The sequence below is a fragment of the Rhinolophus sinicus genome, chromosome 12 (genome assembly GCF_057876585.1).
Source record: "Rhinolophus sinicus isolate RSI-liver-muscle chromosome 12, RSI-T2T, whole genome shotgun sequence".
In the NCBI taxonomy this organism is placed as follows: Eukaryota; Metazoa; Chordata; class Mammalia; order Chiroptera; family Rhinolophidae; genus Rhinolophus; species Rhinolophus sinicus.
The window spans coordinates 9,939,712-9,967,308 of NC_142512.1; the positions used below are offsets into that span (position 1 = coordinate 9,939,712).

Genomic DNA, 27,597 nt, shown 5'->3' on the forward strand with positions numbered 1-27,597 from the left:
AGCTGGAGGCGTCTCCGGAGCCGGGTCTTAACTCTTTGCAGAGGGCTGAGCGGACGCCGAGGCGCAGCGGTGGGAGGCAGGGCCTGGGTCACGCACCGGCGAGGGGCAGAGCTAAGGGGCCGGAAGGACAGAAAGGAGGGCTGCAAAGCCCCTGAGCTTGCAAGTTGTGCAGGCGCTGCGGGCATGCGAGTCTTCCCGGGGCTGGGGCTGGGCCTGGGCGGTGGGAACCGCCCGGGCTTCTCCGCCTCCTGGCTACAGCCTGGGAGGCGGGCGCGGCGGGAATCTCATACCCGGGAAGGGACGCGCGCGCCTTGAGTGACCAGATAAGCTGGACCACTTGCAGGTAAACATAGCTTCTAACAGACCAGAGTCCCCACATTCTCTCCCTGTTGGAGGGGCTCAGGACACAGGCAGAGACTGTATATATCTCTAGGTTCCAATATCAGACTCGGATACACGTCTACGGAGAAAATAAAAAGCCTTTCATTTTTCTGGAATGTGCGCTTTCTGGACAAGCATGACTCAGTGTGTCTGCAGATCCGGCTGGGACACAATGCTCTCCCTTCGGGGCAAGACACAGGAGTTGAACGACCTTCTGGGCTCTCAGTAAGGTGGGACTCCAGGAGGGAGGGGAGGGGTCTCTACAGCAGGGTGATGACAGAGCTGGGGTTGGGCTTAGCATGGAAAGGCCCCAAGGCTTTTCCTGTGAGTGAGTCCTTCTTAGGGAAAAATCCATTCCAAATTGAACACTTGAGTTATTGTGCACCCAGGAGTTATAGGCTCATCAATAAATAAAATGAAGACCCTGCTCTCAAGAAGCTGCTTAATAGTTGGTGGCACAAAAAATAAAAACCGAAGTATATATGTACATATATATATACTTGGTTGGGTTGAATTTATCTGCAATCTTACACGCACAAGGGCTTCCAGATATCATCTATTACGCAAATGCCTGCCTACGTCTCAGGAGACCCTAAACCCTTCAAAGATCAGTTGGTGACAGGTGAGGACCCGAGGGGACAACTTCTAATGCCCTGAGTTTGGGCCTCTGTCTGAATTCTCTGATTCTCGAGTTCACAATTTGGATCTGCCCATCCATTTACAGCAGTAAGGTCTTCTGTGATGGACCACGTAATTCCTGATGTGTCAGAAAGGAGGCAGAGCAAGCCCACCCAGGCTCCCTTTGGGAACAGTGGCCTAGTCATGGAGCCTGTGTACAGCCCGATGAGATGTCACGAGCACCCCAGTGATTATGTAACATTCCCATATAGAGTATATTACTTTCTTCGTCCTGCCGTAAACAATTGGCCTAAAACAGCACACATTTATTCTTCTGCAGTTCTGGAAGTCAGAAGTCTGAAATGGGTCTCACTGGACTACAACCAAGGTGTTGGCATGCTGCATTCCCTTCTGGAGGATCTAAGAAGAGTGTTGTTTCCTTGGCCTTTCCAGCTTCTAGAGGCCCTCCTCGTTCACGGGCTCGTGGCCCTTTCCTCCATCTTCAAAGCCAGCAGCGGGGTGTCAGGTTCTTATCATGTGGTATGGCTCTGACCTCTCCCTTTCTGCAGGAACCTTGTGATGACATTGGGTCCACCTGGATAAACCCTGGTGCAAGGTCAGCTGATTATCAACTCTAATCCCATCTGTTACCTTATTCACCTCTGCCATGTCATGTAGCATAGTCACAGATTCCTGGGATTAAAACATGAACATGGAAAGAGGGGGCTCTATTCTGCCTGTGGCACAACATGACCCTTCTTTCCACCAGCATGTTCTAGTCTTCAGTTGAGGTCCAGGCTCCTGGTCTTCAATGAAAACAGGTCAGGTGGAGGGAGGTTTGGAAATGGGGATACACGGGAGCCTGGAACCAACCTGGCAAGATTGCCGATGCCTGGGGCAGGGAGATACTCTTTGGAGAAGAGATTGGTGGGATAGGGAACATTGCTAAATTATCTGAGTAGAGAAAAAACTATTCTGAGTAACATTTAAAACAAAGGAAAGCCAAACAGATTTTTGTTCTGAGGGTTGCAGAGCTGAGAAGGCAACTTGGCGGAGAATAGTTTTTTTCAGTGAAAGTTCTGATAAAAACAGCTGAAGCCAGCATTGAATGGAAGGGTCTGCATGACCTAGATGAGTTGGACAGGAGTAAATTGTTTTTCCTCTGCAGGCGAGGGGTGGGGTGGGGTGGGGGGGGAGAGAGAGAGAGAGAGAGAGAGAGAGAGAGAGAGAGAGAGAGACTTCTTTTCTGAGTCCATTTGGTAAATGCTGGTAACCATAGCCCTCTTCAGTTTTCCCATCACGTTGTGGAGTTGCTGATGTCTGCCCTCTGGGATTTATACCCCCTATGGCATGGAATATCTCCGGATATAAATATGCTCCTATAGAAGCTCATCCTTCCCCCTCTCCATGTGAGCATTATTTTTGTGAAAAAAAAGCTTGGGGTGGAATTAGATGAGGGTGTCTCCAAGGGGAACAGCATAGCCTGCTGTGCTTTGGGAGCAGCAGACAGTCGCAGCAACAGCATGCTACCAGCTTCTGTCCTACAGTTTGATCACCCGGGCAGCACTTCTCTGCCTTGCTGCTCTGTGACCTGCTCTCCTGACGCCTGCAGTGAGCCTGGGATGTGAGGTAGAGGAGACAGGAGAGCTTGTAGCACCAAGAGGAGCTTCACTTGAATCTAAGCTGCCTCTGTGACCAGGAATGAGTTATTTAAGTCCTGTGAGACCCTCAGCATTTTCACGTAAAATGGAGTTAGAAATGCTTCCCAGAAGAATTGGAGAGTTTAAATGAGACAATACATTTGGAGGGCCCAGAACAATTCTTGCTGGCATGCATTAGGCTCCTTCATTGACCTTCCGCTTACCTCCAACCATTCTTGCTGATTCCAAGCAATCCTGAAACCTCCCCTTTGTTAAGGCTTGCCTTTCTTTTGCCCTCAGTTATCTCTGGCTGTGTAACAAATTACCAGCTTAACACAGCACACACATTTCTTATCACACAGTTTCCTGCGCCTGACTTAGCTGGTCCTTTGCTCAGGAGCTCACAAGGCTACAATCAAGGTGTTGGTTGGGACTGTGGGCTCCTCCGAGGTCCAGCATCCTCTTCCAACCCCACTGGTTGTTGGTAGAATTCAGGTCCTTGCAGCTCTAGAACCCATCATGCCTTGCTTCTTCAAGGCCTGTAGGAGAATCTCTCTCTGGGAATTCTTTTTTAAAAGGCTGATTGGCTTAGTCAGACTCACCCAGGGTAGGCTCCCTTTTAATTAACTCAAAAGCATACCAATTTCCTAATTAGTATGATAATTAGGAATGAGACCTGCAAAATCTCTTTAATTCATTCATATAACACAACTGAATCATGACAGTGTCACCTGTCACATTCGCCAGCCCTTCCTGTGCTGAAGGATTATATAAGGATTATATACAACTCATTGAGGTTCACTGTAGAATCCTGCCTTCCACAGCTGTGGTCTTTGGCCTTCAGCCAACTGAGAGTGATTGTCTGTAGGCGTGAGTCCCTAGCACAGCTCAGGGTAGTGAGCTTGAACTCTGACCCCTTATGAACCTCCTTATGGGTCAGCATGAGATCAGCTAATGGTCACAGAGCAGGGGGTGGTGAGCAGAGAGACAGCTCATGGGTGTGGCCTCAGGACCTCCAGTTCTCCCCTTCTTAGCACAAGCCCTTTGCCTTACTCAAGGTCATTACTGTCTTCTTGGGGTTTGTCATCTTCTTGTCCTAAGTGTCTGTTCCTGGTATCACCTCTTGTCTGTTTTCTTGTTTTTCTTACACATGTCTGATGAGCACCTTCAGGGGAGCATTTGTTCCTCTTTCATCCATTCATTGAAAATGTACGTAGAGATCTTTGCAAGTCACTTTGGCAAGTGCCCTGGTGGACATACACTATAAAGGCAGATTTGCAAACTCAAGCAATAGGACCAGGAATAAGAGAGAATGTGTTGGGGAGGGAGTATGATCCAAACTGAGAGCACATGGGTTGTCCACGCAGGCCAGCTGTGACTAGCTCTAGTTGACTATAGCCATTTGGGAGGGGCTACAGACACTTGTTGCCGTTCCTTCCAGTTGTTCAAACTTGAAATCCAGGGTATAATGTTCAATGTATCACTTTTTAAAAGGTGAGCAACTCTCTGTCATTTAAAAATAAGTTTAAAAGTACAGTATGAGTCAACCAGAGGCAGATCCAGTTTGTAGAACCTGAGCTCTATACAATTTGGGGGTCCTTTAAAAAACGAGTGCAAATTTAGAAATGTGACAGTGTAAGTGTGACTATTGACTTAGATTGATAAATGCAATTGCAACTAACTAGAGCATGGAAGATTCGTTTCCTTTCTCATAAGATCCTTCAGTCAACTGACCAGAAATGGTCATGCAGAAATGTTTGCTAATTGACTGCTGGCTTCCTCTTCCCACCTGGAAATTAGCTAGAATTCCCAACACCCATAGTGCTGGTGCAAGCGGGAGAGCGGGCCCTGACGCTTAAGCTTCATTAACTTTATGGTAAATCTACCTCTGGGGCGAATAAAACATGTCTACAAGCTGAGTGAGATTCAAACAGCACTGCTTTGCGGCCTCTACTATGAAATCTGAGCTCTGACCTCCAAGAGGTTTCCTCTAGACTCCAGGAGGGAGGGAGAAGTACGTACTACCAAGTTACCTGTGTAAGGAATGACCTATTTAAGGAATGCAGCCTCAGCCTATCCATTTGTTTCAATTCCAGAAATACTTATTAAACACAGACTGTGTTCTGACACTATAGGGTTTATAAAGATTAAAAAAGACATGATTCTGGACCTTTAGGGGCTCAGAATATAGTGGCAGGGCCTCCACAAACTGCCAGCAAACCAGAAATCTAATGTCATCCTTACACTAGTAATGCAATGAAATCTCAGATGGAACTCGTGTGAGCCACCCTATTAATACAACCTGTTTTTTTTTTTATTTTCATGAAAGTGAATATAAAAGGACTTTTGCCTAATTTAAACAAAAACTTAAGTTAAACAAATGTAAAGAAAGTAGTTTCAGTTGACAGTATCTGTCACAGCTCCTTCTTCCCCCACCTGACAGCAATACTTCTCATCTTTTCCCTCTCTCTTTGTATGAAAAGGGAATACAATTTGATAATTCTGGTTGAAAGCCATCGGACTGGGCCATGTTTGCTAGAGAGCAGGATCACTGTGTAAGAAATCACGCATCTATGTATTGCCTCTTCAGCTTCTTTCTGTGTGCTTGCTGCAGTTACCGAGTGGGGTGGAACAGAGATCAGGAACAAAAACTGCTCATTCTGGCAGTGTTTGAATCCATCACACCAGTTGTCCCAGAGACATCCCAGTTATACTTCCAAACCCAACTTAGACTTTACCTTATTCAGAAAAACCTTCCTTGACAGCCCCAGGCAGGGTTCACTATACCCTCCTTGCTTTCCTACTTTCCTATCTTGTATATATTTCTGTCATTGCATTTATCGAGGAGTATTATCAATGACATTTTGACATGAAAATCCTTCCTCTAGTTTGTATAGGCTACTGGGGAACAGACATAATTGTTTTCACGTATGTATGTCCATAACCCATTACCTATTTTTCCTTTTGATTCTATTTTGCTTATTTTCTCTATTATTCATCACATAACAAACTGCCCTTTGACAGAATATGGGTTTGAATTACTGTATATCAAACAGTACTTCTTGTTTTTGATCTGCTCTCCTACAAATAGATTATAAACTTCTTGAGGACTTTGGCTGCATCTTACATTCTTTATGTCTACCAAGACATCTTACACGGTGGCTTCCAAAGACTCTTGCAATGGAGGTTTTTGGAGGAAGCATGAGGTGTAGGGACTGGTTTGTTCTGATTCACTCCATTCCGAGCTGATACTACATTATACGCTTTCCTGAGGTGATGAAGAAACCACTTCTGGTTCATAAAGTGTGAGCTGATCTGGGAGTTAGCTTTCTCTTCCAAACTTTTTTTTTTTTTTTGCAACTGGTCACATTCTGTTTCCTAACTCCTCCCTTTGCTCAGCATGCCTGCCCTCTCCCCCGCGCCCCAGAAAGCAGAATGGAGGCCCATAAATCCCTGACCTGCTTCAGGTGACCTTACAAATCATACATGACTTGTCTCATTAACCTGGGACGCCTATTATGGCCAAGGAATTGGTGAAGCACTACCCCAGCGGGCGGTGTGCAAAGGCGGGGGAGGGACCCTGGGACTACTGAGGGGACCACGATTGCTCAAGAGCTTTCCAAACCTCGTCTTCACCTCACCCCACGTTTCCAGGCTCTGAGTCAGAGGGGAGAGCTTTTAGTTCTAGGGAACACTGGGAAGAGTATTTCTCTCCCTCTGAAAACAACATGGCCCACTCAGGGAACTAGAGCAGATTAACTAAAACTGACATCTGACTATTAAAATTAGTACATTCCAAGTGAGAATGTCTGAAAAGGGAGAATTCCAAGTGCTATTAAAACCAGCTATGATAACAGTAAAGAAAATTCATGGTGGAAGGCTTGTTAACCGACAGTACTCTCAGCTGATCTCTGGAACCCACTGTTCAGTAAGAGGAGACTTGAAAACATCACTCAGTTTAGCACTTGGCCAAGGGCTGTTCAGATCCACGGAATGCTTCTGCAGCAAAACTCCTTTTTACGAATATGATTTGAATGGATATGCCAGTTTTGTAGACACTGACTCAGCACCGCTTGGACTTAAACCTACGTGATGTTCAGGCAGGGGTTGCAACCCTTAGTATGCTTCTTCTTATAAGATTTATTTTTATTGAGACTTCATTCTTTTTTAGAGCAGTTATAGGTTCACAGCAAAGTTGAGAGGAGGCGCAGAGATTTCCTGTATACCCCTGCCTCACACATGCATCCTTTCCCCATTATCAACATGCCACCGGAGTGAGACATTTGTTATAGTTGATGAGCCACACTGACACATTGTCACGCAGAGTGCATAGTTTATATCAGGGCTCACTCTTGGTGTCGCACATGCAGTGAGTTTGGACAAATGGATAATGACGTGCACCCATCATTATAGTACCATGCAGAGTAGTGTTACTGCCCTGAGAAATCCTCTGTGCTCACTTATTCATCTCCTCCATGAGATTGTCTTGTTTTGCAATCGCTCTATGTTCCTTCTTCTTTTTCCCAATGGCATATGTACTGTTGACTCTTTAAGCCTTGTTGTGCGTGATTCCCTTTGTGATCTCACAGCAATCCTGGAGGTGTTGGAAACACTTTTTGAAAGTGGAAGAAACTGATGTAGGAGAGAGGAGCCCTGATTCACTGGAAGTTGTCCCTCCAGGTAGAGGCAAGAACAGGTCTTGGGACTCAAGGCTTCTGTGTGACTGTTCTTTTCACGAGCTCGTGAAGCCTTTCCTTTGACAGGCGAGTCAGAAGCCTGCTTGAGTTTCCCTCTCTGGGTATACACGTGTCCAGCCTTTGACAGGTGTTTTTTTTTTAAATTCCCCTGGGTGGTCAGTATTCATGTCAGGGAAAATTTAAACATCTCTGCGTTGCTTCCTGGCTCATGCCGTATTTTCTTACAGTACATTGCCAATTTCTGTTTTTCTTCAGGAAAATTCTTTATTACGAACTGACCTTGGTACTGACCCATTCCATAAAAAAAATAAAATAAAACCACAAAAACCAGGATTTTGTTACATGATCATTTAAAGCTAAAGAATGGTAACTATGTGTCTAAATCTTTCATGAAATGAAACTGGGGTAACATCCACTGTGTTTGACAGAAAATTTATTAAAAATGACCCAAGGCGAATCCTAGAAGATCCAATAAAATTTACATGTCTGCAGATGGGTTGAGTTTGGAAAGGTTACTGAAATATGGGGCTGTTGGTGGTATAATTCAGCCTCTTGTGTACAGGAGCAGTAGTAGCAGGATGGCTTGTTCAGGCAAAGGATATGTGTTCTGGAGCCAGAATATAATTCCTTGGCCACACTTTTATTACCTGTGTGACCTTGGGCAAGTTACTTAACCACTCTGTTCTTTGTGCCTCTGTTTCTTCAACCGTAAGATGAGGACATCTAGTTCATAAAGTTCTAGAGAGGATTCAATGGGTAAATAAATACATAGAAAGTGCTCAGGACATTCCCATCAAAGGAGCGACATGATGGTGACTCATGGTGGTGATGGCAACGGTCGTGATCATACATATCTACCAACCAACCCGTTTACAGGCAAAGCTCACGTGCAGCGAAGCGCCTTATATATTTTCAAGTGCTCTCCAGATGCTACATATTAAAGTCTCTGAAAGGAGAGCCTTTAGGAAATGACTATTTTCTGTGATGGATATAGCCAGAGCAATTCCAAAGCAGTGAAAAAGTCAACGTCCTTTAACCAGCCTCCGTGTACATCAGACGAGGCTGTCCTTGCATGAAATCCGGGCCTTGTGTCTGGGCCGGTACTGCAGGTGGGGTAGTGGGGGAAGCAATTGCCAAGGATGCTGCAGTTAGACCCCAGGTTTGGATTATTTGGCATCTGAGTTTTTCTAAGGATTCCACTGGAAATATAAATATGGAATGATTCACGCTTAAGTTAATTATAATAATGCAAACAATGATATTTGGCTTTGAGGCATTTAGACTTGGCAAGTTCTGTTTTTGTCCTATTTGAAAAGAGAAAACCCTGCAAACTAATATCTACTTAGGTAGAACTTTGTGAAGGTAACATTAATAATTTTAAAGGTTTTGTGTCCTCTTTTGTTTTTTGAATTTTTTGTTTGTTTTTGCTGTGTTGGGTTTGCTGATTGGCACTTTTTTTGTTTTCTGTTTTTTGTTTAGTTTCAAATAATGCTGATTGGCAGTTTTGAAGACAGAGAACAGGGCCAAGTGTCCTATACCTTCCAGAGAATAGACACATCTATCATCAAAAAATGTCCTGAATCTGGGCTGCAACATGCCTATTAATGTGCATGTATTTGTAGATATTAATACATACCTGTATGCAACATTAGCTGATACTAAGTGAATGCTTACTCTATGCTAGGGATCTAAATGGTTTTATTATCTCATTTAATACCCACAATAGAAAGTAGGTACAATTTTACTCCCACCTTATAGACAGAAAACTGAGGTTCAGAAAAAGTGCCATCCTTAGAGCCGACTCTACCCCAGAGACCACAGCTTAGGGACCCCCTGTGCTTTGGAGTGCCTCCCTTGACATTTCTGAAGTCTTCTTGTGGTAGCTGGGAACTGTGGAGGCCAGCAGGGCCATCTGGGCTGTGCTCTGAGCCTAAGTCAGGTAGAGTGGGACCCACGCCCTGGTCTCTGGTTCTCCCCTTTGCGTTGTTCTCTAACCCTGCAATCTGTGTTGGGGTTGACTGGATGACCAAACGAGCTTTAGAACTGGAGCCTAATGGATTGTTCTGGAGCTTCATGACCAGCGCTGGTGAGCTGGTAACTGCCTCTGACTGGTGTGTTGTAAGGCTGCCAGAATGGGGTTGACATGCTGATTTTGAGTTACTCAAACCATTTATATAGATACCGTAGGAACCCTGCAAAAAGTAGTTTCCCAAAGCCCCTGCTCTAAGCAGCTCTGCTTAGCGAGGTGACGCAATGATATTAAGGTCATCAGCTGGTAAATGACAGGGCTGTTACCTGACCTCACGTATGTGTGAAGTACTCCCATATTTGTTCTTTATTTTTAAAGATATTAGGAGCTGTAATCCTTATGTATACATTTTGTGAAAATAATCAGTTCCTTCAACAATATTTATTAAGTCTTTTATGTGCAGAATGATCAAACAACACTTCCACAATTTTCTTTGGTTTGACCACCATGCTAACATTACCTTAGGTATGAATTTAATAGTCTACCCAGGTTTATTTATGGGCTATTGGAACTTCCCAGTTGTGAAGTGATGGTTTGGATTTCATATTCTGACACCAGCCTTTAAGCCCCTCATCAATGGTGTAGCCTGATCCTTGAAGAGACATTGATGGATTTTTAGAAATAGCCTTACAACTCTTTAGTTGGAAGTGATACCACATCTGGGAACACAGCAAAAGCATTTCTGATGCCTGACAAAAGTATAACCAAAGGGAGAGACAGAAAGAGAGAGAGAGAGAGAGAGAGAGAGAGAGAGAGAGAGAGAGAGAGAGAGAGAGAGAGAATAACAATCTACAAACATTCATGACTGTGGAATTTAAAAATTACTGACGTTATTTGTTTATTAAAGATTATAACTCACTTCAACATCACAAAGAATGAAACCCTTTAACCAGATAACAAGCACAGCATGTCCTTTATGATAATGCCAACAATAAAACTAGAAGATTTTACTATTTGTTATTTATCGGGTTGACTGGACAAATCATTTTTCTACATGCCAGGCTTGAAAAATTCTTTATTTGCTCTCTCCTTCTTATAAATAAAAACAGCATAGAGCTGATACATTTATCTTAATGCACTTTGCACTGTAAAGGCCACATTAGTTGGCATTGTGCAGAGGTTCCTGAGTTTGCAGCATTCTTTACCATGACGTTTGAAGAAGGGATTTTTTAGCTCATGGCAATGATAGAATTTGTTTGTTAATTTTTGTTTATCCAATGTATATTCTAAGTCCACTTATTTTTCTTTATCTTCAGCCACTATGCTAGACCACACCCACGTACCTTTCTCACTTAGTTGGTGTGATAACCTCCTAATATTCTCCCAACTTTCCCTCGTGCTCCTCTAAAGTTCATTCTCTGCACAGAAGCCAGATTGATCTTTTAACATAAATTAGTTTAAAGTACTCCCTTGCTTAAAACTCTCAAGTGGCTGCCCAATACCCTCAGAATTAAACCAAACATCTTATCATGGGCTATTCTGTATACCTTCTGGTGGTTCCTTTTTTCTCCTTCTTCCTCTATCCTAACCTTCACTTCAGGGGTGTGTGTGGGGGGTGGTGGGGAGGTTGACCAATACGGCAAGCATGAATAGGCTCCTTTGTCCTCTGCTTTTGGGTGTGTTCAGCCAATGGGGAGCTCTGGCACAGATTAGAGGGAGGTGGGAGGGTGAGGTCAGGGCATTTGTTTCCCAGGGTCCCCTGACCCCAGGCTGCATGTACTGTGGAGGCCACAGCTCTCACCAGGCTGTCTGCCCCATTCAGCTCCCTCCCTGTCGGTCCTGGTGACCATGTCCGCCTCTTGCTTCACCACTAGGACAAGTCAAGGTGTCCTGCTATTCCTAGCCCTGGGAATATTGCTCTGTGCTTTGTGGTTTCCCTACCCCACCCACATCTATGTAAATACTATTCCTTTTATTAAATTTTCCATGTGCCCAATTTTCATGTGCCATTTGCTCCTTGCTGGGCTGGAAGCCCCCCAAGTCTGGCACCTGCCTAACCCATCGCTCATATCCCTCTCTGCTGGCTTACCGTTCTGCAGTCATGCTGGCCTCCTCTCCTTTCTGCACACGCCCCACACTCAGCTCATTCACTGCCCGCTCTGCCTGGAATATCCTTCCCTCAGATCCCTGCACAGCTGGACTTCATTCACATTGGTACCAGCTGCGCAGAACGGTCTCCTCTGACATTCGTACGTTAAGTAGTCCAGTCCTCCCATACGCTGTCTATCAATTTATCTGCTGCGTTTTCTTATCATTAACTTAATGATAAGTTCCTTATCATTAACTGAATTTATCTTATTTAGGTATCGTTTTCTTTGTGTGTTTTTTTTGTCTCCAGGACTGGAATGTTTCTTCTGTTCCCCTCTGTAACCCAAGTGCCTAGAACTGTGCCTTAAACATGGTAGGTGCTCAGTAAGTAGTTGCTAAGTGTTTGTCAAATGAATCCACTTGGACCATCTTATTTTATAGAAGAGGAAGCTGAGATCTGTGGAGATGGACTTTGTCCAGGTCCTCACATGGGGACTGGAACCAGGGTTTCTGGGACCCAGGGCTGACTTGTCCAGTTTTCAAGTTCTTGTCTCATTCATATTCTTTTTTTTTTTTTCTCAATAGAAAGTGTCCTCTCTTGTTTACTTTCTATTTACTGAATATGTATTTTATTTCCAAGATAGTAAACAATTTCTTCAAAAACATGGATTTTTTTAACCTTTCCCTCAATCTTTTTATTCCCACTTTCCCTTTCATTCACATATCTTATCTCCCATGTCTTCTTATAGCTATGAACCACTAGCTAAGGGTTAATGTTTAGATAATGACTAGGGGAAAAACCATGCTAGTCTTGGAGAACAATTAGGAAAATGAAAACCTGGGAGATCTTTGAGGAAGTCAGGGCATCTGTACTACAAATAGTAGTAATAATTGTTACCACTACTTAATTGATGAGTACGCATTCTGGACCAAACATAGTATGAGGCACTTTACATGTTATCCATGTGAATTCTTATATATTCCTCATGACAATCCTGTGATCTATAGATCCTCCTCTTATTTTAGAGAAAGGAGCTGAACTTCAAGGAGGTTAGGAGACTTCATAAGTCTCCTGGGAAGGTGGCGTAGATTCTGACACAGGTCTCATTCATCCTAAACCTAGTGCACTACCTTCTTCAAATCCAATGAAGTGAGTCAGGCAGGATCTGCAGGTTATTCAGTTTCCCAAGTGAGGAGTGAGACAGATGTAAGACCCTGATCATGAGTTCAGCCAGATCTTGGAAAGTTGGATATAGGTGGAGGAATGAAATTCAAGGAATTGAGAGCACAAAGGAGTCTGTTTAAGCTAAGGGGTAGCCATTAGATGTTGAGCACCAAAGTCAGAGACCAGGGTCAAGGCTCATCATAAAAAATGGTGCTCTCTGACCCTTTGATGTTCTGGCAGCTTCCCTGTGCCTTTAAGAGTATTCTTTGGAAATGACATGGAAAAAAACACCTGATATTGAAGGAGGGTCTTTCTCTATGACTCAGTGATAAGAGGAGATACTGTCTGGACCCTCTATAGGGCAGAGATAAGTTGCGCCTGAAACATGGTGACTAGCTATTAGGCCTAATAAAACAGCAATATAGGACAGAGTTAGGAAGAAGCATTCAGAGGTTCAGAGTATCTGGCGAAAAAGGAGCAGGTCAAACTGAGGGCTTGGTGTCCTTTGATTGCCAAATAGGAGACTTCAGGCCATCAAGTGTGAGCTCCTACTTGCAGCACAAGGTTCAGGATTAAATATATTCCCTTGGTGGAAGCCACCTGCAAATGCCCACTGTCTGTCCCAGAAGAGTTTCTCTCCGTTTCTGAAAAGGAATGAATGGCCAGAAAGAATGGTTAGGCTGGCCCCTCAAAGAGGCCAAAGGCAGGTAGAGGCGGCATCCAGACATGAAATATTAATCTCCATGCTTCACGCATCCTGAAGATATTTCTCAATTTATTACCATGCAGGGGCTGTTGTGCAATTGACACTAACAAGAAATACTTCTGCACTTTACCAAGTCTACATTTGAGCCGCCCAATGTTTTCATCATAATATTTATTTCTGGGTAAATAGGCTAAATTCTCCAATTTTGATACAAAACAGAAAGATCAGAGAATGAAAATAAATAGATGACATGGCTGTTTAAAGCTCATGTAAAATGTTTTCTAGCAGCATAAATATTTGATTGTAAAACTTTCAATATGTTGTGTCTATTAACTAGTAATGTACAATATTTAAATTATTCAGCCAGCCAAAGTGGGCCAGGGTCATGGCGGAGAACAGAGTAAAGACCCAGCCTGGCGAGGTGCCAACTTACAGTCATAACACAACCCTGAGGCTGGCCCCAGATACTATCCATTCCATCTGGGGCTCTTTGGTCAGGACCAAGCCACAGACGAGAGCAGAGGGTTAAATGGAATACTGAGGGACACTAACAATTTCCCGATCACTTTCCATTATTAACTTGGTTTGCACAGAAGCTATTATGTATCATTTACATTTGGACCTTTAGATGTTCAATTCAGTCAGTTGTCTTTGGTATGATTCTTTGATTTTTGTGTTTGGAGGTGGGGGAATGGAGTGATGTTTCTGAAATACCATCCAGGACTTACGTTGAATTACTTCAAAATTCCATCTGCCCTACTGATGTCACTGACTCTCTATATGCATAATCTGTAAAGACCATTGATTGGACTTATAGTCAAAAGAACTGAATTTGGAAGACTTTCCTAGCCATTTGAATGTGGGCAGTTCTCTGAATCTCCCTGGGCCTCAGTTTCATCATCTGTAAAATGGGATCAATGTGTTTCCTGGCTATAATACTGGGTGGTTGTGAAGATCAAAATACAAACAAGCTAGAACAGTTAAAGGTATAAAAGTCCTATAAAAGACTGTCTTAATTGAAGGGAGCATTGCATTCACTTCAGAGTGTACCCCTCTTTGCACATGCTCTAACATCTAACACTGAGTCTGGCACATTGTAAATCTCTATACAAGCTTGTTGATTGAATGAATGAGCACCGTTGGCAGACTAAGTGTTCCTCTCCTCATTCAGTTCTCCAACGAGTCAAAGAGGATGAACTTCCAAGAGTGAGGAGCCCCAGCTGATCAAGACCATAATGGGCCCTTGAGTTCTCGAGGGATGCATCCTGAAATCTCAGGAATCCTCAGCTTCCTGAATAATGTTGAAGAGGAGGAGGGCAAAGCTGCACGGAGAACCTGACATCCTGGGTGGCAGACTGCACTCACTCCTGGCTTGGTGACTTGCTTCTGCCTGTCAGCCTCCCAAGTGACGGAATTCTCAGGAAAAAAGGCAAATTTCTAGATATCACAGACTCTGGGGTGCCTTATAAATGTTAAAATCCGGAAATCTTAAATCAACAAATGACAAAGATCTGTGGAGTTGTTATTTTAAATAATTGAGAAGAAAGTAATTTCATAAAGCATTGTGAATGGTGCATCAATCCTAATCCTCTGTGTTCATTTGCTTCACCCAGAGAATAAGTGAGACAGCTCTCAGTCATATCTGCATAACAGGATGGCTTCATCTCACACTTTTTGAACCCTTTCCCTCTGTTTTATGCAGTAAGTAGTGTAAAGGCGTGCATATTGAGAGGCTGGTATCTAACTAGTTTTAACAGATTGTATATTCTCGTGTCTGAATTTAGAACTGACTTGATTACACTATGTATACCTTTGTTTCATTTGTTACCTCACTCACTAAATATTTAGAGTGCCTGCTATGTGCAAAACAGGAGAAATGCTACCTACTATGAGAGGTAAAGTACGAGACTTTATGCCTTTAAAGACCTTCCCATCCTCTCAGTGGGGCTATGGGAGGGGATGAAAGGCATGTGTGCAAGAGTATAAACTTGAATGTAGGTGCCTTGTTGGTATTGTGTGTTGATATTATCTGTACAGTGCTGAGCATATGGCAGGTGATAAGGAAATATTTATTGAATGAATGTGTGAAACATTTACTATATTTTATTGATCCTAAGATACATATTTTCCCATCTTTTACTATCATCCAAAAAGCAATGTCCCTTAAAAATCAGTGGAATGTCACACATAATTGGCAGGTCTTTTTTTTATTCTTAGTACATTAAATAATGCTTTATCTTATAAACAACACTCTTAACTTTGATGCTATATGGTAAATAATAATACAAAGGAAGATTTATTTAATTATTAGAATACAGCACCTAATTCGTTGGACATCAGAAAGGAAACCTGGTTTGTGGACCATGCCAGAGTACATTTAAAGAGAAAAAAGGAAGATATTGTTGGGACTGGGTGTGGGAGCGGGAAGGTCAACAGGAAAATAGGTGGAAGGAAGTTTCAGGTGTGAATAAAGACACAGAGACAGAAGTGATTACAACATATTTCAGGGCTATTGAAAAGGTAGATATTCCTGGAATGAAAAGTTCATACTGAATGTCGTACAGCATAGGCCTGTAAATGAAGGTAGGATCGTGGCAGATTTTAGAGGGCTTGAATAACAAGATGGAAAGTTTGGATTTCAACTTTTATCTAAATTTTGAGCCAAAGAGTGACATACTAAAAATAGTGGTCTAAGAGGATTAATTTGTACAGGGTGGATTGAAGTATGTAAAACTGGAGACAGGGAAAACAGTTAGGGGATTATCTTTGTAATCTAGCAGAAACATAATGAGAGACTGTACTAGGATTGCAGAAATGAGAATGGAGAGTAAAGGTGAGATATGAGAGAAATTTTAATGAATTAGTCAATGAAGTCTCTTACGTTTTACATAACCATCATTTATTTAACTCTTTCTAGGTACCAGGCAGCATTGTGCTAAGTCCACTTTTAAGCATCATCTCATTTTGCATTCAAAAACACTTGTTATTTTTTCCATTATTTTCTTATTATCACTTATTATTTCCTCCATTTTATAGCTGAGGAAACAGTAACAGGTACTTGTGTCATTAAACACTTCTTGCTTTGAATTCTTCTTTGTTTAATGTTAGAACTACTATCCCTGTACTTTTGTTTGCTTCTGCAAGTTGTGTCTTTGTACATCATTTTAATTTTTTAAGTCATTTTGTTTTAGGTATTTAGCTAATAAAAAAACACATCTGGATTTTCAATCTGATTCAATTCCGGAGTCTTTGAATGGGAGCGATATAACCCATTAACATTTATTGTGGTAAATTATTTGGTTAGCGTTACTTCTCTCATCTTGTTTTGTTTTCTGCATTTCTATGCTTCCATCATAGTTCTTAATTTTCTCTTTCTATTTTTCTTTCCTACAGTGATTTTCAAATTCCATACCTTATTCTTAGTCTTTTATTATTATCACTTTTAAAAAAGTTGAACATATATTTTTCTATTAATGCCGTGATCTTTCATTTACATGTTCCCTCTGGTAGGAACAATATTCCCTTTCTCATCACCTAGACATTCTCTAGAACTTAGTTAACTGACACTTCTTCTGGGAATTCTTCTCTGATTCTTTCAAACTAGAGTGTAATTTAACTACTGCTACTCTCTTCCTTCTAGTTTTTGTTGCAATTATTAAGAATATTAAATCCAGAAGATTTAATAATCAGACAAATAATTTATTTTTTTATTATTCAGTATGCTTAGCAAGACTTATTATTTGTATTCAGTTTCAAAATCATTTTAACCAAAAATATGAAACTAGTCAAAATGTTCTTATTTTGTTCTTAAACTAGTCACTGTTCTTATTCCTCACCACCATTTATTTGTACTTTGCCTTCTTCAATCCTGTATTACCTTTTTCAATTTTATTTACTTACTTGTTTTGTGAAATCATTTCTCTGGTTTATTTTGCAAGAATAGGTATATTGGTGCAGTTTTAAATTCTACATGTTGAAGAAAATTTTTGTTTGGCAGAATATTTTCTCACATAAAACCTTTAGACTTGACTTCTCATTTTTATTGTGGAAAAGGGAAGTTTGATGTAGAATGACTGTTTTTCTTTTGTAGATAATTTTTCAAAATACCTGAATGATTATGGGATTTTTGCCCCTAATACTTGAATTTAACAAAATGCAAACAGAATACATCTTGATGTGTGTCTCAGTTCATTCATTCGATGTAATACATGGTGAAAGACTCATGACTTTTTTTAGTTTAGAACTTATTTTACTTTAATAATATTATTATTGATCCTCTCAATACTCTGATCTCTCTTTCAGGAATTCTTGTTCCACAGAAATACTAGACCTTCTTGATCATTCCCCCCATGTTTCTCATCCTTTTAAAACTTCATCATTTTTATCTTTTATACTCCAAGTTATGGAGAAAATTCTTGAACTTGTATTATAATTAAATTATTCAGCTTTATACAGAATCCAATTTCTATGTACTGCACTTACTATGTTTTAAAACTTATCTGTCATTTTATAAGTCACTACGAAATATTTTCAGGTGTCAGATTACTTCCTTTTTAGGACCAACTTCATAAATATAAAATCCTCCTGAAGAACATAAAAAATACAGATTAGAGATTATGTTGCCCATAATTATTTCAATAATTATTATTGAAATGGGGATGGGGTCATCTTTTATTTTATCAGATCAGTTCCCTTTTTGGAGATTGTTGAATATTTTCATACATCTACTACTTTTCCCCCAGTAGTGTCCTTACAGATGATTAGTCCAGTAATGCAAGTTGAGGTGGGTTTTATCGAGGATTTTGTGTGTTAGTACTAAAATATTTCAAGTCCAGGTAAAGGAAATAGGGAAATGTTTAGATTTTTAGGTCTTTAGTTTGCCCTGTTAGAGATCCAGTAGCTTGTAGGGAATAAGGAGGAACTTCAAACCAGATAACTATGACAAGAAGGAATGTGGCTAGGAAAACACAGCATCAGTACACCTTTCCATGATTTGCAGGCATGCTGGAGCCAGCTCAGACTGGCTCGAGGGGTTTGATTGTTTGAATCTCTTCCCAACTCCGTGTTCAGTGACACCACAGTGCAAACCTGAAGTAGATGTTGGTGGAGATAATTACACTATAGAAAGTGACAAATAGTATAAATCATGGCTTCCTCCCTCCTTGACAGATGGTTGTTAAACATTTACCAGTATACAACTGCTTTTAGGAAACATCTTTAGTTTTTTCATTTTTCTGGCCTCAATGTCTAAGTCTGCCTAGAGAAATTTCATGCTAAATATGAAATTTGATTTTGGTGGTTTTACACATATCCCCCTAGTATGGGCTGAATTGCATCCTCCCAAAATTCTTACGTTGGAGCCTTAACCCTCAGTACTTTAGAATGTGTTTGTCTTTGGAGATAGGGTTTTTAAAGAGGTGATTAAATTAAAATGAGGCCATTATAGTGGCCTAAATTCAATCTGCCTGGAATCCATATAAAATCCATTGGGACACACAGAGAGACATTAGGGACGTGTACTCACAGAGGGAAAACCATGTGAGGATACAGGGAGAAGATAGCCATCTACAAGCCAAGGAGAAAGGCTTCAGAAGAAACCAACCCTGCCAAACACCTTGATCTTGGACTTCTAGCCCCCAGAATTGTGAGAAAATACATTTCTGTTGTTTTAGCCACCTATTCTGTGGTAGTTTGTTTTGGCAGCCTGAACAAGTACACTGTCTCTGGTGATCCCACACCATCTCATATTCCACTTTTCTCCTTTTTCCACTAGAATCTCAGTCAGAACTTTTTCTAATCCCTTAGAGAATAGCCTAGAATGCTGGAGTGGAAGCTGTTTCCTACTTGTCAGCGTCCATGTTTGGTTGGTCGTGTTAAAGATTCCAGTGCCAAGGGCCAGGCCAGTCCTCCTGTACAGCGCAAAACTGCTGACTTCTCCCTTCCCACTGTCTGTCTACGCTTGGCCCTAGCGTTTTTATCTATGTTGAGAGTCAGGCAAGGAAGTGGATGAAAAGGGGGAAGCATCACATTTAAGTGAGAGTGCAAATCAAAGATGAAGAGTAATGAGTTCAAAGGTGATGAAGGACAGAATTATGTTGACATAAGAAACAGAAATTTTTCTACGGGGCCTGAAAGGAACTTCCTTCTTCCAAAATACACTATCTGAGGACTATGAAATGGTGGATTTAGGGTTACTCACAGATGAAATTCTGAAAGTTGCATCTTTAGTTCCAAAGACATGTCCCATTGACCCAGCTTCTCATCCTATTCCCACTTCATTACATCAAACTTATGTCACTAAGCCCAAAATGTCATTGGCTAATGCTACTTCAATGTCTTATAAAGAATAATTCAGGCCTCTTAATTATATTTAGGAAGAGGGCAAGAAATTGATTTTTAAATGATTGATGAATTAGGATTAGGTAAAAACATTTGCACTAAAAGACTCTCTAATACGGCTAAATAAATACTTGTCCCACCAGCTTATTCTTGGTTCAGTTTTTGATCACGGAGATTTTCTGAAGTCACCTGCTATTTGAGATGAGAAGGCATCATGATTCATAATACTGGACTTCTTCAAATACATGCATAGTAGCATAATATATAGAAAATTCATTCCTGCAACAAATGTATACCGAAGAAACCCTATTGTCTGCTAGGCACTGAGGACACACAGATAAATGAGACAGAGCTTCTGTCCTCAAGCAGTTACAAGGCATAGAAACAATCCCTTCCAATACACCAGTTTGTAATAGCAACTACCATTTTATGCTTTTTATGCTTAGAGGAGACGTTTAACTTTCCTGAGTCTCAATTTTCTTATCTATAAAATGGGATCACTGAAGCCTGTCTGACTATTATTCCTGAGTTATTCCTGAGCATCATCTAAGATCAAGTGGGAGTTAAGGACCATGTTAACAGTAAACTACTTCTCAGGCCTGATCTTCAAGACAGAAACATGGGTAACCATTGGTTTGGCTCTTCCAGCCACAAGGGTCCCCCTGTTTGGCTGGATGGTTTTGGACAACCGTGGTCTACTGGCGCCTGTGCACTCAGAAGAGAATGGTGTATGGTCGCTTCACTTCCTGCTTCTCCCCCTCCCCATGTCCCTGCCCAGCTGTGCCACAACTTCTGCCATCTTCAACTAACTGGGGGACAGAAGAACATAGGTTTTGAGTCTGAGAGGCAGGGAAGATAGATCTTGTTTTTCTTTGCATGGCAATTTATTAATTTATTTTCCATCTATGGCAGATATTTGGAGAAAGAAAAGAGTCCCACCAGTAAATATCAAGTCAATACATTTAACAGTATGTCACTGAACAGAAGCCAGATTCACCCATGAGGACTAGTTCAGGAAGGTCCCTTCACCTTCAACAAGACACTCATTTGCCTTAATGAAATCTTTTCTATAGGCCAGGTGCTTCTGTGAGTTCCCACAGTAACTGCATTTTCCAGTTAAGGAAGAGCCAAGAGAGGTTAAGTAATGTGCTCCAAATCATATGGGTCTGCCTGACTCCAAGCTCCAGCTTCATCCTCTCTCTCAAACTGCCTCACCCCTGTTTCCAAGCTCCTCATTAGTGTTCAGAAGTAGGGGACTCCTGGAAGGCCAGTGTTAGGCCGTAAAACACAGCATTGCCCACCCATCATTTTCTGTCTCTCATATTTTGGGTCTATACTTTGAATCATATGTAAACATCTCTTTACCTCAATTCTGGCCATTCCTGACTTTGAAACAGTCCAATATTAGGATCAGAGAAGAGGGCTAATATTGAAAAGAGAGGACGTTAAGGGTTCTAGATTTTGAATCCCAGTTCTCTATGAATTTGCCTGTGACCTTGGCTAAGACACTCACAACCAGGTCACAGTTTCCTAAGAACCGTGTCTGTGAAGTGAGGATGGCTGGGTTGGGTTTCATGTTCAAGGGTGGTTGGAGGCTCCGCTGGAGCCCAGGTTTCCTACTTCCGCCCAGTGTCCTCTCGCTGACAGCTCTGTAGTGTGTTGTGCACAGTCCTTCTGTTGGTGGGCAGGAGGGAGGTTGGCTGGGCATACTTCTTAGTTCCCTTTTGCTAGTTAGTTGGCAAATCCTCAGAGAATAAAAACGCCTTTTCGTGTAACTCGAATCAAAACACACTTTGAAAGGGGTGTCTGTTGCCAAAAATTTATATTTATCCCAAGAAAAATTAGAAACTATTTTTGGATTATCTGCACATGACTCGCCTGCCTTACTGCAGATAAACAGGAATGACTTGCATGCAAACCCCTGTGCTGCTCAGAACATGTCACCCCCCCCACACACACACACAATTCTGCCCTTGGAAATGGAGGTGCTGTTCTGCTGCTGCTCCCAGGCAGCTTCAAGCTGTGATAAAATTAAGGGTATGGGGCGCATGAAGATCTAGGTCTGAAATCTGGCCTCCCTTACTTCCTAGCTCTGTAGCTTTGGGCAAGTTATTTAACCTTTCTGGGCCTCAGTTTGCTCACATATAAAATGGGGATAAGTAACACCTAATTTCGAGGTGGTTGTGGGATTAAATGGAATAAAGCCTTGTCATATGACTGGCACTTAATAATTGCTCTGTCGTTTTCTTCTCAGATCTGTTTTTGGCTCTGAAAGAAAAGGTGTTAATCTCCATTTAAGGAAGATAGCTGAGAAGATAGGCAAAACACACATATTTACCTTAATCCTCATGTGTTGTGGCCAGGATGCTCTAACTCCAGAGATGGAAGCAGCGAGGGACAGGCTCCTGCAGAACAGGAGACAAGCTGAAAATGGCCTCAGAGACCAGGCATGTCCCATACATGTAGAGAGCAGACAGGAAGCAAGGCGAAATGCAGCTCAGTGGGGAATGCATATACTAGCCATAGGCATTCAGATTTTAAAATCTCAAAACACCATGCTAGCCCAGCAAACCTGTGGGTTGGCTGAATGTGGCTTCAGTTTGTCACTCCTACTCCAGGGAACCATGTTTTTCATTCCTTCAAAAGCTGTTTCACAAAAATCACGTCCCCTGGAAACCTTTTCCTTTCTTTTTCTTCCCTTTCTCTTTCTTTTTTCTTTTCTTTTCTTTCTTTTCTTTCTTTCTTTCTTTCTTTCTTTCTTTCTTTCTTTCTTTCTTTCTTTCTTTCTTTCTTTCTCTCTTTCTTTCTCTCTCTCTCTCTCTCCCCCTCCCTCCTCCCTCCCTCCCTCCCTCCCTCCCTCCTCCCTCCCTCCCTCCCTCCCTCCCTCCCTCTCTCTCTCTCTCTCTCTCTCTCTTTCTCTCTTTATTGCTTCTGGCCTTTTCTAGAATAGCAATTCATTTCCAAGCACCTATTTTGCACAAAACATTGTGGAAGAGACAAAAATGAAAAAAATATATACAAGACTGGATGCAGCCAGACAAATTTAAAGCAAAGCATCTAGAAATGAGAACAGCACTTCAAGCTATGGAAACAGTGAGTTGTTTCTGGCTGGGTTGGGGGGAGGTGGCTGGTGCAGGAGAGAGGAATGCTTAATGGTGTAGGTGTCACATGAGCTCTGATGGGTTTTGACAAGTGGCATGCGGGGAGATGGTTCATACCAACCACTGTACGTCTGTGGTTATGGGTTTTGCTTGTCTCGCATGTGTATGTTTATTCTCTTTCCTTTTGGAGTGTTGGAAGCTCCTTATAGGTGAGGACTGGATCCTCTATTTAGTTTTCCTGGTTTCCTTGACATTCCCTAACATCTATCTTAGTTTTTTGCTATTTAAGAATCTTGTTCTGGTCATTGAGAAAATGAAATGCCAGATTCCTCTATCAGTGAGAAGCAAACAGTCTGAGGCATTTGGGGAACACAGATAAAGTTAGCGAGATTGGCGCTGGGTCTGAATGAGCCTGTGGACTCCTGAGACCGTGGCTGACAGACTACGTCTTGATCCTGATAATGACATGTCAGGACTTCCTCCTCAGCTGAAAGGAGAAGAATGGCAGGCACACCAGTCCCTAATTGTCCCTAATCACAGATGTTTAGAAACAACCAGCAAGGAAGACCTCACACATTACAAGTCTTACCAGGAAGCCGTGGGTCAGATTATCAGCAGTTTATGGATAAAGAGTGTTGATTCCGTTCTAGGAGGATGGACCCAGGCTGATCTGGCAAAACCAATGAAACAGGGTCTCATCCCTTTTTAGAGACTTCTCGTCGTGTTCGTGTTGTGACAGGACATGGTGTTTATCACTGCAGGCTGTTTAAGGGCTCGAGGAAGGGAAAGATGAAACAGAGGGAGAGATAATAACATCTCCCCAAAACCTATTATTTCCTAGACACTAAACTAAGTTCTTTACCTAGATTAGCCCAGGATTAAATGAGCGCTAGGCATTGTTGTTTTACGTTGGAGGAAAACTGAATTGTGGAGGCTGCATGCCTTGCCCAGGAGCACGGTTAGTAAGCTGTGGAGCTGAGCTTCACTGAGGTGTGCCCACCATATAAGCTTTCTATCCTACCAAGGTACCTCTCTGTCCTAGGTTGGGTTCCTCAGGTAACAGACTCTGACATTGTTAGGTTTGGATGTAGGAGTCTTTCTGGGAATGGCTTGGGAATAATTCTTACAAGGGAGTGGAAAAGCAGGCAGGGTTTCAAGCAGGAAGGGGTGAAGTTAAACTATGATGTGATTGCGACAGAAGCTTCAGCAGATCCCAGTCGAGCCAGTACCATGGTGAGGCAAAGTCTTGGGTTGGGGCAAAATTTAAGGGGTGCCAGAAAACTTAGTGGTCAAGATGCATAACATTTTAATGCAACATTTAAAAAAAAATTAAGCTAATATTAAAAAATTCATGATGAACAAAACATCAAAAATTAAAAGACAAAATCCAACCCTGCTTTGCATGACTCAGCTTGCTCTCACTCTAATCCCAGGAGCCCTTTTGAGGTCTGTCTTTATTTAAAACTTTGACACTTTATCATGGATTTTTTTTTTTTTTTTTTGCCTAATTTAAAAGAATATACTGCATTACTTTGTTTATCTGTCTTAATCACTGAGATTTGGGGTGCCCCCTTAAATTTTGTACCTGATGAGGGCACGTGTCTCACTCTCCTCACCCTACTTCTGGCCCTGAGTTCCAGAAAGCTGTGGATCTTGGATGGGCCTTCATAGTTGTCCTGCCTTGAGACAATGAGGCCAGGCCTTTTTATTCCCCATCCTCAAGGACCAGTCATTGGATAGATGTTCCCCTGGGGACAGTATGCAACGTTGGGTAATTCTCTCTGGCTGAGAGCGAATCCCCTCATGGGATTCAGCTCTGAACCACCAGCCCCCAACTCTCTCAGCAGCTGGGGGTTCTGCCAGTCACATTACTGCACTCCCCAACCCAACTTACCTCAAATCCAGAGCTTTCTCTACTGTGTCCTCTGAACTAGAATTCTTAGGGAAGGACATTTATGCAGCGTGTATTGTCCACAAAATAAAATTTCCATTATCCTGTGATTTTGTCAAGTTAGACATTCAGGATTGGAAATATTCATACATCGACTCCAGAAGATATTCTGTGTTGCTATTTCCATCTGCAAAGATCACCACTACTGAGGCTAGAATATGTGCCCCACAGAGTTTACTGGCTTAGCTGAAACTTCTGGTTTTTAATAGTGATGAAATTAGGAGTTTTTGAATCCATTCAGCATCCACCTCCAACCACCCCATGTGCTCTCCCACTGACAACTAATTCAATTTCACTCAATTTCCTTCATGTTCTCTCAGAGTGGGTTTCTGTTGAACCCGTGGTTCTGAGATCAAAGTTCAGACATGTTCATTTTGCTGGATCCTGCCTGGGACTCCTTCAGAACAAAATCGTGGAGAGGAACTGATCAGAAACACAAATGAATTCTCAGCAGTAGGTGTGGCCAATGGGATGGAGAACTCCTTGGCTGAGTTGTTGGAGTTTGCCTCTTCAGGTGTGTCAGGTCCCATGGGGACAGGATATAAGGTTACACAGGTTAGGGGATTTGTACAGGAGTCACATCTGAGTGAAGGGTGATTGAGCTGGGCATTCAGAAATGCGTTATCAAGAACCCACAGGTGTGAGCAGAGGGTGGAAAATACAGAGCAGGCATGTGGGTGGCTGAACTCTGAATGGGATTTGGGATAGGTGTTGCATGCTGTCTTTTCCAGTTGGGCTGCTATAATAGAATACCACAGACCGGGCAGCTTATAAACGACAGAAATGTATTGCTTACAGTTCTGGAGGCTGGGAACTCCAAGATCAAGGCACCAGCGGGTTTGATGTTTGGTGAAGTCTCACTTCCTGCTTCATAGTTCCTGCCTTCTGGCCGTGTCCTCACATGGGGGATTAGGTGAGGGAGATCTCTGGGGTCTCTTTTGTAAGGGCGCCAACCCCATTCCTGAGGGTTCCACCCTCATGACTTATTTACCTCCTAACGTCTCCAACTCCTGATACGCCCACAGTGGGGGTTATGTTTCAACATATGAATTTCGAGGGGAACATAAATAGTCTACAGCATGTGGTCCGGAGAGCTCAGACTTCCTAATCCCTCAGTCACACCTGTTGTCACATTGTCAACCCTGGAGCCGACTACTTGGGTTCAAATTCCATCTCCTATACCCACTAGCTGTGTTGGCTTTGCGCAAGTTACTTAACCACTCTGTGTTTGACTTCAGAGAGGGTAATAACATCGGCCTTGTAGGTTGTTATAATGATTAAAGCAATTAACATGCGTGATGCACTTAGAACAGTGCCCAGCACAAAGTGAGTGCTGGTTACTTTTCCCAGACGTCTTGTTCTCTTCCTTTTCCTCTGCTCTTCTCTATTTACACCCTTCCTTTGCTTGCTTTCCCTCCTTCTCTTCCTCTCTCCCTTAGCTGATTCTCCTGGGGAGCTGCCATCTATGTTTTGATTAATTATTTAAAACGCGGTATCCTCTGTCCTTCATTTAAAATAAGGTAAGGACTAGGTCCCATAGTCGTCTCTTTCCATTGTTTCTTTTTGATAGCTTATGGTCCTTAAGTGAGGTTTTTCCCATGGCTGTGCGGCTCCAAATAGAAAACCTGTTTCCCGCCTTGACCTCTGTTCTCATTACTTCATCATTAAGCCTCTATTAGCTTTTTCTGGACCCTAAAGTCGCTTAGATTAGACTTAATGTGGCATGGCCAAGTACACAAGGACCCCTTCAGGCCATAATAAAAGTTTCTCTTTTTCATGAGAAATCTTGAATTCATTTTGAGATGACTTCAAGAGGGTACAGAAATGTTCTTTTTTTAAAAAGTTATTTTTGCCTGTGGAACACACCATTTCCACAAATAATGAGCCTCATCCAAAACGCCGCTCTAGGCAGACAAGCTCACAGCTCAGGAGACGGTAACTCTTTCCCTTCCCACTTCTTCACTCTTTGATGGCTTATCAACGTGGAAGAAGTTAGCGACTCTTGGGAGTAAGTAAGCTGAGAGATAAGCAAATTTAAAACATACAAGCCAGCATTGCAAAGTTAAAAATGAGTAAAAGTCCAGGAAGACCAAACAGTTTTTAAAATCTAGTTACTGTGGGTGGGGACGGGCAATTGTTAGAGAGCCATGTAAAGTATCTGAAGCAAAAACAACTTGTGAAAAGAGGGGTTAGATTCAGATAGGCCTGAGTCTAGATGTTTTCTTTCTTTTTCTTTTCTTTTCTTTTTTTAATTTATTGGGGTGACAATTGTTAATAAAATTACATAGATTTCAGGTGTACAATTCTATATCACATCATCAGTAAATTCCATTGTGTGTTCACCACCCAGAGTCAGTTCTCCTTCCATCACCATGTATTTGAGCCCCCTTACCCTCATCTCCCACCCTGGATGTTTTCTTTCTGCATGAAGTCAGAAGCAAGGAATGGCCCCATTAAAAAGACACCGTTTGTTTCTTGGGAGCCAAATGAGGCCCATTTACAGAATATAGTTGCAGCTCTAGAATTTGTCCAGAGAAAACTAAAATGGATGGGTTAAAGTTCCATTGATCAGGATTATTTATTGTAAAGCCTAACATTCAGCAACTTCAGGCATTGCCGTTAATCTTAGTCCTGAGTTAAGGACATGACTAATCTAATAGGGAACAGAGGTGTATCTGTGCAAAACTGGCAATGAAAGGACAGGCTCCATCTGTCTATCCTTTTGTCCATCCATCCACTGGGAACTCACTGGAATGTGCTAGTTGCAGTACAAGGTGATACATACGTGAAAAGTCAATCTGACCTCAGAGAATTCACAGACAAGTAGAGAAAAGAACGTGCAAACAAACAATCATGAAGTGAAATGATGAAATAAGGTTCAGGCAGCACAACTTGAGCACAACCTACAGCTACTTAGAGGAGTTAGAGTTTTTCAGAGAAGA

The 27,597-nt window shown here is 42.1% G+C and overlaps 2 long non-coding RNA genes across 3 annotated transcripts; one reads left to right on the forward strand and one right to left on the reverse strand.

The window, feature by feature from the left end:
• Positions 1–28: 28 nt before the first annotated feature.
• Positions 29–16,492, forward strand: LOC141568862 (uncharacterized). 2 transcript variants are annotated; one of them, XR_016022838.1, is made up of 5 exons: positions 29–343; positions 434–611; positions 1,340–1,615; positions 11,704–11,766; positions 14,436–16,492. It is a non-coding gene; the product is annotated as an uncharacterized LOC141568862 (long non-coding RNA). The 2 variants fall into 2 exon arrangements; XR_012492095.2 differs by lacking the exon at positions 11,704–11,766 and having other exon boundaries at positions 30–343.
• LOC141568863 (uncharacterized) lies at positions 11,632–22,393 on the reverse strand. The gene is made up of 3 exons (XR_012492096.2): positions 22,176–22,393; positions 21,942–22,008; positions 11,632–13,202 (listed from the first exon to the last, which is right to left on the reverse strand). It is a non-coding gene; the product is annotated as an uncharacterized LOC141568863 (long non-coding RNA).
• Between the last annotated feature and the right edge of the window lie 5,204 nt (positions 22,394–27,597).